The following is an 11,433-nucleotide window of genomic DNA, read 5'->3' as shown; positions in this document are numbered from 1 at the left end:
AAACAACATCATGGCAATTCTGCTGAAAACAGCATCAGTCCGGGTTAGTTCCATTCAAATCATACAAGTTAGAGTCCAAAACAAGGGCAAAAGTGTTTGGAAAAGTAGATACGACGGAGACGTATCATCCATCACCCCAAAACACTGAGGAAGTTGTCCCTCCAAAAGATTGTTGCTTATGTCCACTTGGAACTGAAGCCATGCAGGAAACGAAGGTCCCAGTTGGCAAGAGCCAAGATCTGTTTTTTCTAAACTAAAGGGTGGTATCCAATCGGGACCAACTGTAATCATCAAGGAATTCACACTTAAATCCAGCTCCTTTAACCTCGTTAGACTTGTAAAATGTTCTTTCAGTGAAGTCACAATTCAAGTTGTTGCCTCCGAGATCCATCATGATTAAATTGCCAAGCATACCGATCTCAGATGGCACATGTCTGCTAAGATTGTTATATTCAAGATCCAACATGGTCAAGTTACAGAGCATACCGATCTCAGATGGCACAGGTCCACTGAGATTATTGTCAGAGAGATCAAGGCTGCTTAAACTAGAGAGCAACCCCACCCATTGTGGTATTCCTCCACTTAGGTTGTTCCGAGAGATGTCAAGAACGACTAAGCTGGTCAAGTGTGCTGTCTGATCTGGTATGATTCCGGTAATATTGTTGTACCTCAAATGCAACTCCTGCCCTGCATCGCGCACACAACTAAAATATCGCACATGCCTCAAATCTTACATGCAACTTTAGATGTATGACGTAATGTTTGAAAGTTGTGTGATGATAGTTGGATGATATTCTAAACTACTCTGGTTTTCCAGGCATTTGGTCGTGGTTTGGTTTCTTTGGTAGGGATTCGCCATTGCTTGACCTCCTCCGCTTTTGATAAACGGCGCCAATGATTCTCCTTCACCATAGAACTGCCCCAGCGACCTTTAATCCTCAGGTGGCGAGATTTCTGTTGGTTGGTGCGGCGGAAGATGTGCAGAGGAAATGGTGCACGCGCGGAGAAGAAGAGGAGCAGCGGACTAAGACGCCTCCCGGAGCCGTTGCGAAATTACCACACGTTCCTCGGTCGTGGGGTGGCGGTTCATGCATCGTGTGAACGTGCCGGTATTTGCGGCCGAGATCGTGCCGCGTCTATATAAGGAGAAGATCATACATTGCGTAACCGCCGTGCGCTAGCCAAGGTATCATTAATACGCCTGCTCCATCCTGAGGTCATCGCCCGAAATGTTGTGACGTCAGCATGACCGGTGGGTGACTCGGCGGTCGAAACGAGAAGCACTACAAAACAAATCGCAGGTCTTTTCTTCCACCAGAAAGGCCGAACCTGGGTATATCAGCTATGCTTATCCCATTTCAGGAGGATGTTTCCTTCGCCTTCATCCTCTTGTAAGCTACCCCTGTAGCATCTGCCGGCTCAATATGTACATCAGCTATGTAAAGTTGCATGCAACTCGTCACCTTTTCCCCTTCATTCGTGAAAAGGGGCTAGCTTGGTTAAAATAACCTGTGCCGAGTGCAACTGCAAAATTGTGGGGTGAATATACCATTGAACTTCTGGGAAAAACTTTCTTCACTTTGGATTAGTCTAGCAAGATCATCCGGTTGTAAATAATTTTCATAAATTGACCAAATCAGCACAACCACATGGAGATATTTACTTAAACTTCCCATTTATTTTTTGTTGTTCTTATTATTAGAATGAGAAATGAACTCTCTGTACATAATTATACTCCCTTTAGTGATCTAAACGATCTTATATTAATTTACAGAGGGAGTACAATATTAAGTGCACACGCGAGTTTTACTAAGATTGAAATGATGTTGGAAGATGGCATATTTGTGAAAATTGCTAGACGTTGCACTGCATCATGGTGTGAGCAAGAGCTTATGCGCCAGGCCAGGATGGCAACTGTGTTTGATATCTATGCCTGCTTCCCGCCGATAAAATTCATCGTCTCTCTTTTCTCGGTACTGTTTTGTGCCATCTCCTTCAGCTGTTACATCGAGCAAAGACAAAAGAATGACATTTTTTGTAATTAAAATAACAACACACGCATAATTTAATAAAGACAAATTAATCAATAGTACTCATGGATCATTTGTTAACATCTGGACAATGGAAGTTGCTGGCAAGTGTAGCTACCTTTGCTAGGCTTGCCTTATGGTCAGTGAAGTGATTAACATATCAATGTTTTGGCGGGTTTAATTACTAAACGGCAAATAATGTGCTTGCAAAAGATAATGATAGACTTACTTTATCCGTCCCGTATATATAGTCGCAGAAGGTGAAAACAGAAGCGAAATTGCTCTGGCTCTTCCGTCCTACACGGTGATGGTAGTCATGGTGTGGTGCTCCTCCATAGAACGGGATGAAGTTTGCCGGATTGAGTGGGAAGTCGAATCTGCAGTTTAAACACCTCCAAATTAAAGGTGGTCTTTTGTTTCATCATCACATAATGACAAAACAAAGCGAACCTTACAGTAGAAAGAGAGCTAAACAAAATAGATTGGACCAAGAACATGCGCCCTTGGAACATCTTCAACATGTTTAATTTATGAGTCAAATATAGACAGTGATAGAATACATCTGACTGCTCTCTTCTTAATTTACATATGAGTCCAATAGAAGGTTCTTATTGAATAATATTGATATAGTATTGTAGATATTATAATTTTTTATACACTTTATCACACTTTACAAAGTTTGTGTTTGACCAAAACAAAAAGCAGAATATTTGAAATAAAGTGAGTACAACTTTGCTCTCTCTGTCATTGATTTTATGCGACATCACCACTTGTCCTATGTAGAAAATCTTGCCAACAATTATCTCACAGTTATAAGGGACGCGTTTGGTAGCCGGCAGTCCTTCCAGCCAAGCCCGGATTAGACGGAAATGGGCCGATTGGATGCCTGCAGCTACTGTTTGTTTGGCCCCCGTGCTGATCAAAGCAGTCTGCATCCAGGCCCTCTAGGAACGCTCAAATCAGCCGTTTCCAGCGAGCAACTGCCGTCGTGCGCTTCCATGATGCAACCTGTACGTGAGGTTGCTTTCTCTCTCCTCTCTTAAACTGCTTCTTAAGTAACCTCTTCTACTTAACACAACCATGCTTCAATTCAAAATCAGCTCTACATGAAAAAGATGCACGTCAACGATGGCGTTCCATTCTGACAATCGGCATCGAGTTTCGTTACCTGCATCTTCTCAAATTCGTGCTCAAGTTTGGAGCTTTTTTAGATAAATTTCGTCAGATTCGTCGTACACGGTTGAGAGTTTTAAATTTCCTTGTTGTCACTGGCAGACCTTCGGCTGGGCCAACCTGGGCCGTGCCCCACAGCCCATGAAGAAACAGCCTACTACTTACTTGTAGCTCATTTTTAGCCCCCCCTCCCCCCCGTGCGGAATTTGGCCCAATGTCCGACACTGCTTTTAGGAATAGCTTCACCTCACCGTTTTGCACAAACTCTCGTGTTGTAAGTGTCTCTTTGATGCACGTAGACGAATAGATCTGTACCTCTTTACTATACCAGGTGTTTACGTGTGACTGTTAATGATGTTGTTCATGTGCCAATCAAAACGAATTCAGGCAACAAAACACTGGATTCCCGTCTCTATCTTCATGCAAGAAAATCGAATGTAGGCAACCAAACGGGCAGCAGAACATGGCCTAAACCGTGTGTTTGCGTGGCCATGCCCCCAGGGCCTCATCCCAGGGAGATGAAAAATAGCTGCAGGCAACCAAACGCGCCCTAGAGATGTCCTTACTAAGGCCTTTCACAATGGGGGTTTCTTAGCGCGGTACGGCGCCATATTTAATGAGTAAAGAGATTGATGTTGTATCTTAACTAAGCTACAAATTTTGTATGAGTTTATAGGCAAAAAAAGTTTTTAGCCAATCTCATGCATGCATGAACCCAAAATCATTAAATGCAAGCTTATTTGGATAAAACCCTTAAGAGACAATGCATTGTGAGAAGTAGTCTCTTAAGTTTTAATTTCTCCTAGGGTAACATGCTAAGAGACAATGCATTATAAGACAATGCTAGGTCCAAACAACGTACTTTAAGAAGTTAGCCTAGCTTGGGTACGAGAGTCGATGTACAACCCAGCCACCTAGTTTTAAATGGTCATAGGTGCAAATTTTGTTTCTAAATATTTCCAAAATAAAAAAATTAGAGACCCCTACTGCATTCCTTTCAAACAAAAATACGGATTTACCTCTTCTTCTTTTTTGCGAAAATACGGATATACCTCAATTATGCAATTACCATTTTGTTAGCTTTTGTAGGCTCTAAACCTAGTCACCTAATTGTAGTCTTTAATTTTTTTACTCTCGGTCTTTCCCATGCTCTTTGGCAATAAAATGGACGCCAATAAAAAAAAGAACCAGGCACCTAGGAATCATGTTTTTGAATCACAAGCCTAAGTGATTGCGGATCGGGTAACTATTGGCAGGTGTCTTATCAAGGTTACTTTATTTTGTAAGATACTTACACACAAAAGTAAGAAAAGGCAAGCTATCTTATTAATACTTGGTCAATTCTTTTTTTTTCTATAGAGAAATGAGGAAATACCAAACAAACTGTTGTGGACCTCTCGGAGTAAAACTTATTGAGTGGATATCAAATATAAAATTGTCTACCAGGTTTTTCTTCTCAATATCTCTTCTTACGGGTCTGACCCAATGAATTGAATATTCTTAGCACACGTAACCATCAGAGGGATCGATGGCTGACATGTGGGGTCGTAGTTTTGTTCAATCTGAGAGCATCTCCAATAATGGCCCTAAAATTCAAGTTGGGGCTGGCCTCTACTCTTTCAGCCACTAATATTGTTAGCACACTTTGGGCACACTTTGGACGTCCACCTGCCGCGAATTAATGCACTGAATTGCACCAGTTCGCCATGACTACGGTCAGCAGAATGATTGACGGGCACACTTTGGACGTCCTGCATTGAAGTCTAGTGGGTAGTTCGCTGATGTTTTCGGACCACGCAGTCCTCACCACAGAAGCTATCCAACAAGAGACTGTACCGGTCCGGACCACAGAATCTATTCAACGCGGGCCTGTATCGGTCCACCGAGCGGTCCGGACCATGTTTTCCCCGCAAACCGAAACGATGTGTGGGGGACTTTGCAGGAGTACGGACATCCTCATGACAAACCAAAAGTCGCCAGGTACCCCACTCTTCGTCCAGATGGCGGAAGGCGCTGACTCTTGCTGTTAATTGGTGGAAGGCTAGCATATTAAAAGTCGGACAGTGATTAGTATTTGGGCATTTGGCGGAAGCTTTGTAAATATTTTTGGGCATTTGATGGAAGGTTACTTCTTGCCATATGATTAGCGTTTGGCAAAGGGTTAGTTTTTTGTTAAGAGGTTATTTATCACACGTTGACGGAATGATGGAAGCTCTGTAAATAGATTTGGCCATTTGGCGGAAGGTTTGAAAATGACCAAGCCCATTTGACGGCAGGTCTATGATTAGCAAGGTGATTAGTTGTTTATTAAGGTTTTTAATTTGGCAGGAGGAAGCTAGTACAATGGCGGAAGCTATGCAAGCAGCCTAGTTTGGCGGAAGCTACACTAGCACATGAATTAATAGCGTTCGGCCAAACAAAAAGCTACTAATCACAAATTTTTAAAGGAAATTACGTAGTTATTTGGCGATTAAAATTTAATAAAGACGGAACTTTACGCTACAGTTGGATGACTGGCTCCCGCATCAGTGTCCGTGGACTGGTCCCCCACACCAGTCCGCGGACGGACGGACGCGGAAGCAAATTCGCAGGTCAACACTAAAGATGCCCTTTACTCCGTATACGTAAACCTGTGATCAATGCTAATCAATACGAAAATTACTCCTTAACTTGGTATCAGGCATATCTCCCTCCTCATGACCGGCTCACAGGGTGCTGCCGGCGCATCTACCCTCCCGGCTACCTCCTCTCAAGCCTCCGGCACTTCCTTCCTAGACCTCGGCGTCTCTCTCCTCGACGGCTGACATGTGGGGTCGTGGTTTTGTTCAATGTGAGAGCATCTCCAGTAATGGCCCTTAGTCTCGGGGCCGTAGAATTCAAGTTGGGGACGGCCTCTACTTTTTCAGCCGCTAAAAAATACACCAATTGTAGCCATAGCTATTTTTTCTGTATGTTTACTAAATGATACATGGGACCCACTCATCATTGGGATACAGACGGCTGTGGCCTAGGGGTGTTTCCATCAAAACTGAAATATGGGGCCAAGTAGGGGCCTTGCTGGAGATTTTCTAAGATCGCACGGGGTATGTATTTTTGTCCTTTTATTAATGAGACACGTGTTATCATAAAAAAAGACATTATTTATTGAGATTAGATAACTTTACCCGTCGTGAGCATCTATGAGCGCTAGCTGGCGTATCACGAACCAAAGCCATAAGGTGGTCATGTGGCAGGGCACAACAGCCGGGCCGACGAAAGCGGGGAAGCCAATGATGAGCACGTCGGACCAGTGTGCATACAGGCCGACGTAGCCGACGGGCGCCGTGAACTCATGGTGGACATGGTGAATCTTCTCGTATCCCCACTTGGTGTGCAGCAGCCGGTGTACCCAGTAGCCAAGGTAGTCCTCCAATAGCAAATACACCGCCATTTGCGCCGCCGTCTCTCCCGCCGACGGCAGCGGCAGCCCCGTCCTTATCCCCACCATCTAAACATTCAACATGCATGCACGCAACAAAACAAAAGCAATTAATACTCACTAGCTACAGTTCACAGATGTTAACACGGCCTTAAAGGTGCAAGTAACATGGAAAACTATTGTTTTAATACACGTATACTATCCAACAGTACTACAGTACATGATATTGTTAAATCAAAATTTCTTTTTTGAATTTATAAGGAGCAGAGCTCCATGTTGTGACGCAATTTGTACCACTCGTCTCGTCCATATAAGGATATACTAGTGTGCCAGTTTTGAAAGTTTGAGTCAAAGTGTCACTTATTGCTGAACAGGATATAGTCATATACTCCCTCCGTCCGGAAAATACTTGTCATCCATTTCTGGGACAAGTATTTCGGGAGGGAGGGAGTAGTAGTAGCTTGCTCGATTTCATCATTAGCTGCAGTAGTTTAGCAAATACTCTTCCATGCAACGCAGGAATTAACTAGCTCACTCAGGCGCTTAATTATGTGGTACTGTATATACTCGTGTACATGCATGGACCTTAACGGCAGGGTATGAGAGCAGCTGGATGGGGCCCATGGCGAGGAGGAACACGCGGACGGTGCGGACGTAGCAGCGGAGGAAGGCTGCCGGCTTGAGATGCACCCTGGCTGCAGCTTGTACGGCAACAAGATGGCGGGGGCCCGGAGCTGGAGCACCGCGAGTGGGAGCAGAGCCAGCGTGTAGACGACGAGGAAGATGACGATGTGGTGGCAGTAGAGGTAGTAGTCCGGCGTCGCCACAGAGTACCGGAAACACGCCGCCTCCGCCCAAGTCATAGCGCGCCCCAGCGCCGCCTCCGCCTCGCCCGCCGTCGCGTATGGGAGCATCGAGAGTTACTATTTCGCCGGCCAGCGAGCTGCCAACTGGATGACCTTGATCAGGTACGGTGGTGCAGCTAGCTCTGCGTATCGGAATGCTCGTAACTAACTAGCTAGCGCCATCTGTATTTGTAGTAGACGTTGGTCTCTCTGACTCGTGGACCAACTTTACGCATGACACATACGTGCCATGCATCCTTGTCCGTGACCCAACTTGCTGTGCCATGCATCCTTATCAGCCACTAATGCATGCGCGAGACCCTGTAATGCGCTCGCAACGGACTTTTTTTTACAAATTCGGAAAATGTATGACCTAATTTGATAATTTCAAAAATATTACCCAGTCGGCTTCGCTTAGGCTGAAGATGGAGTCTTCGGTCTCGTATAAACAGAAGAGGAACACTTCGTCCTTTCGTAAACCGAAGAAGGCATTTCGGCCTTGGCCAGCCGAAGACTGTCGTGATTCGTGGCCCATTACAGTTAACACGCGGCCGAAGAGTGCGGGTCTTCGGCCAACACGAGGCCGAAGAGTGCGGGGATAAGCTCGGCCGCCTTCTCCTTCCTCTCGCCCATGGCTCATTTCTCTTTCTCTCTCTGTTCTTTGCGAAAATTGCCCGATCCGCCCCATTCTTCGGCCATAGAGGCTACCAACTAGCAAATCCATTAGAGGAAAGGCTCTCCCGGCGGCTAAGACTTCGATCCATCCATGGGGTGAGGTGGGGGTGCGTGCATGAGCTCGGGATTACCAGTGTTATGGGGGAGTATTGGTTCAATGTGATTGATGAAAATATGAAATTCTCTGTCAGGTGAAATGTCTGAATCAGTGAATTTATCTGTTAAGCTGCACACCACCAGGAGTGTGGTGGTGGTAGAAAAATTACCGGTGTTAGGATGGATTATTTGTTACATTCATGTGACAGATAAATTACCGGTGTTATGGTTCATTCATGTGACAGAAAAACTACCGGTGTGGGTAGATGTTTGGAGTTTTTAGTTATCGTTTTGTTTTGTTACATTCATGTGAGCAAAGAATTACTGGTGTTAGGACGGATTATTTGTTCGTTGTGATTGATGGCAATCTGGATTTGTTTGTCAGGTGAAAATGTCTGAATCGGTGAATTTATCTGTTTACTGTGGCCCTGGTAATGCCTTTTATAATGAGTTGGGGGTTGATCTCAGTGAGTATAAATGTTGCTAGTTGACACTTTCAGACCCTGAAAAAATTGAAATATGTGGTGACAAAGTGGGCTATGTCTACACGGAGGGTTTTCGGCACACACATATCAAGTCCAACAAACTATACCATGAAATGTGCTGAAACTGGTTCCCCTCGGAAGGTGCATGGGCACGTGCTCAAGTATCACATCCACTGGGTTGTCACCGATGTCATCCCACATAATTGTGTGAGGAAGAACCTTCTCGTGAATCATCCAAACCTTACTTCAACTCTCATTGCGCAACTCATGTATACCGAGATAGTGGAGAAAAAAGACATGGAAGCAAAACACATCTAGACAGGAGTGAAGGTCAGATGGAAGTATGACATTCCTTATGGGAAGGCTTGGAGGGCTTAGCAGAGGGCTATGGAGGAAAGATTTGGGACATTCATATACTCGTATGATAACGATGTCCGTCTCCTTCACACATTGAAGCAGAGGGATCCCGGCACTTATGCTGACGTACAACACATCTTCTTGCCTAGTATACCAGGTTTCAAGGTGTTGAATCGAGTATTCTTCTATTTTGTTGTATGCATCGAAACTTTCCAGCATTGTCGTCCTGTGATGTGTGTGAAGGAAATATGCCCTAGAGGCAATAATAAAGTTATTATTTATTTCCTTATTTCATGATAAATGTTTATTATTCATGCTATAATTGTATTAACCGGAAACATAATACATGTGTGAATACATAGACAAACAGAGTGTCACTAGTATGCCTCTACTTGACTAGCTCGTTAATCAAAGATGGTTATGTTTCCTAACCATAGACAAAGAGTTGTTATTTGATTAACGGGGTAACATCATTAGGTGAATGATCTGATTGACATGACCCATTCCATTAGCTTAGCACCCGATCGTTTAGTATGTTGCTATTGCTTTCTTCATGACTTATACATGTTCCTATGACTATGAGATTATACAACTCCCGTTTGCCGTAGGAACACTTTGTGTGCTACCAAACGTCACAACGTAAATGGATGATTATAAAGGAGCTCTATAGGTGTCTCCAAAGGTAAATGTTGGGTTGGCGTATTTCGAGATTAGGATATGTCACTTCGATTGTCGGAGAGGTATCTCTGGGCCCTCTCGGTAATGCATATCACTTAAGCCTTGCAAGCATTGCAACTAATGAGTTAATTGCGAGATGATGTATTACAGAACGAGTAAAGAGACTTGCTGGTAACGAGATTGAACTAGGTATTGGATACCGACGATCGAATCTCGGGCAAGTAACATACCGATGACAAAGGAAACAACGTATGTTGTTATGCGGTCTGACCGATAAAGATCTTCGTAGAATATGTAGGAGCCAATATGGGCATCCAGGTCCCGCTATTGGTTATTGACCGGAGATTTGTCTCAGTCATGTCTACATTATTCTCGAACCGTAGGGTCCGCACGCTTAACGTTACGATGACAGTTATTATGAGTTTATGCATTTTGATGTACCGAAGTTAGTTCAGAGTCCCGGATGTGATCACGGACATGACGAGGAGTCTCGAAATGGTCGAGACATAAAGATTGATATATTGGACGACTATATTCGGACACCGGAAGGGTTCCGGGGAAGTTTCGGATAAAACCGAAGCACCGGGGGGTTACCGGAACCCCCCGGGGGATTAATGGGCCTTATGGGCCTAATGTGGAGAAGAGGAAGGGGCTGCCAGGGCAGGCCGCGTGCCCCCTCTCCCTCTAGTCCGAATTGGACAAGGAGGGAGGGGCGGCGCCCCACCTTTCCTTCTCTCCCTCCACCTCTCCCAGTTGGACAAGGAACGGGAGGGGAGTCCTACTCCCGGTATGAGTAGGACTCCTCCTGCGCGCCTCCTCTAGGCCGGCGCACCCCCCCCCCCCTTGGATCCTTTATATACGGAGGCAAGGGGGCACCCTAGGACACACAAGTTGATCTTCGTGATCGTTCCTTAGCCGTGTGCGGTGCCCCACTCCACCATATTCCACCTCGGTCATATTGTAGCGGTGCTTAGGCAAAGCCCTGCGACAGTAGTACATCAAGATCGTCACCACGCCGTTGTGCTGACGGAACTCTTCCCCGACACTTTGCTGGATCGGAGTCCGGGGAGCGTCATCGAGCTGAACGTGTGCCAAGAACTCGGAGGTGCCGGAGTAACGGTACTTGGATCGGTCGGATCGTGGAGACGTACGACTACATCAACCAAACGCTTCCGTTGTCGATCTACAAGGGTACGTAGATCACGCTCTCCCCTCTCGTTGCTATGCATCACCATGATCTTGCGTGTGCGTAGGAAATTTTTTGAAATTACTACGTTCCCCAACAGTGTGTGTGGATGGTACATTCCTGATCGGTCAATACAAAGGGCACATCCTTACTGCTATCAGTGTGGACGGGAACGGTCAAATCATCCCACTTGCTATGGCATTCGTGGAGGGTGAGAACTTTGAGAGCTAGGTATGGTTCTTTAGGCAACAGAAAATTGCCATCGTGAAGGACCGACCAAATGTGTGTGTCTTTCATGAGAGGCATGCCGGTATATTGAAGGCCATGAAGACACTGAGGGATCCGGCAGCAGACGAAACAACACCTTGGAAGGACTTGCAGAGCCGGTGGTGCATGCGCCATCTTGGGGCTAACTTTTTCTCGCAGTTCAAGAACAAGCAATTGATGAACTTGCTCAAAAAATTATGCAACCAGAACCAACAGGGCAAAT

The 11,433-nt window shown here is 45.2% G+C and overlaps 1 pseudogene; it reads right to left on the bottom strand.

Moving 5' to 3' along the window:
- Positions 1–1,927: 1,927 nt before the first annotated feature.
- Positions 1,928–7,539, bottom strand: LOC123152737 (very-long-chain aldehyde decarbonylase GL1-10-like; annotated as a pseudogene).
- Between the last annotated feature and the right edge of the window lie 3,894 nt (positions 7,540–11,433).

This window comes from Triticum aestivum, chromosome 7A, assembly GCF_018294505.1.
Source record: "Triticum aestivum cultivar Chinese Spring chromosome 7A, IWGSC CS RefSeq v2.1, whole genome shotgun sequence".
Classification (NCBI taxonomy): Eukaryota; Viridiplantae; Streptophyta; class Magnoliopsida; order Poales; family Poaceae; genus Triticum; species Triticum aestivum.
This window is presented reverse-complemented; position numbering and strand designations above follow the sequence as displayed.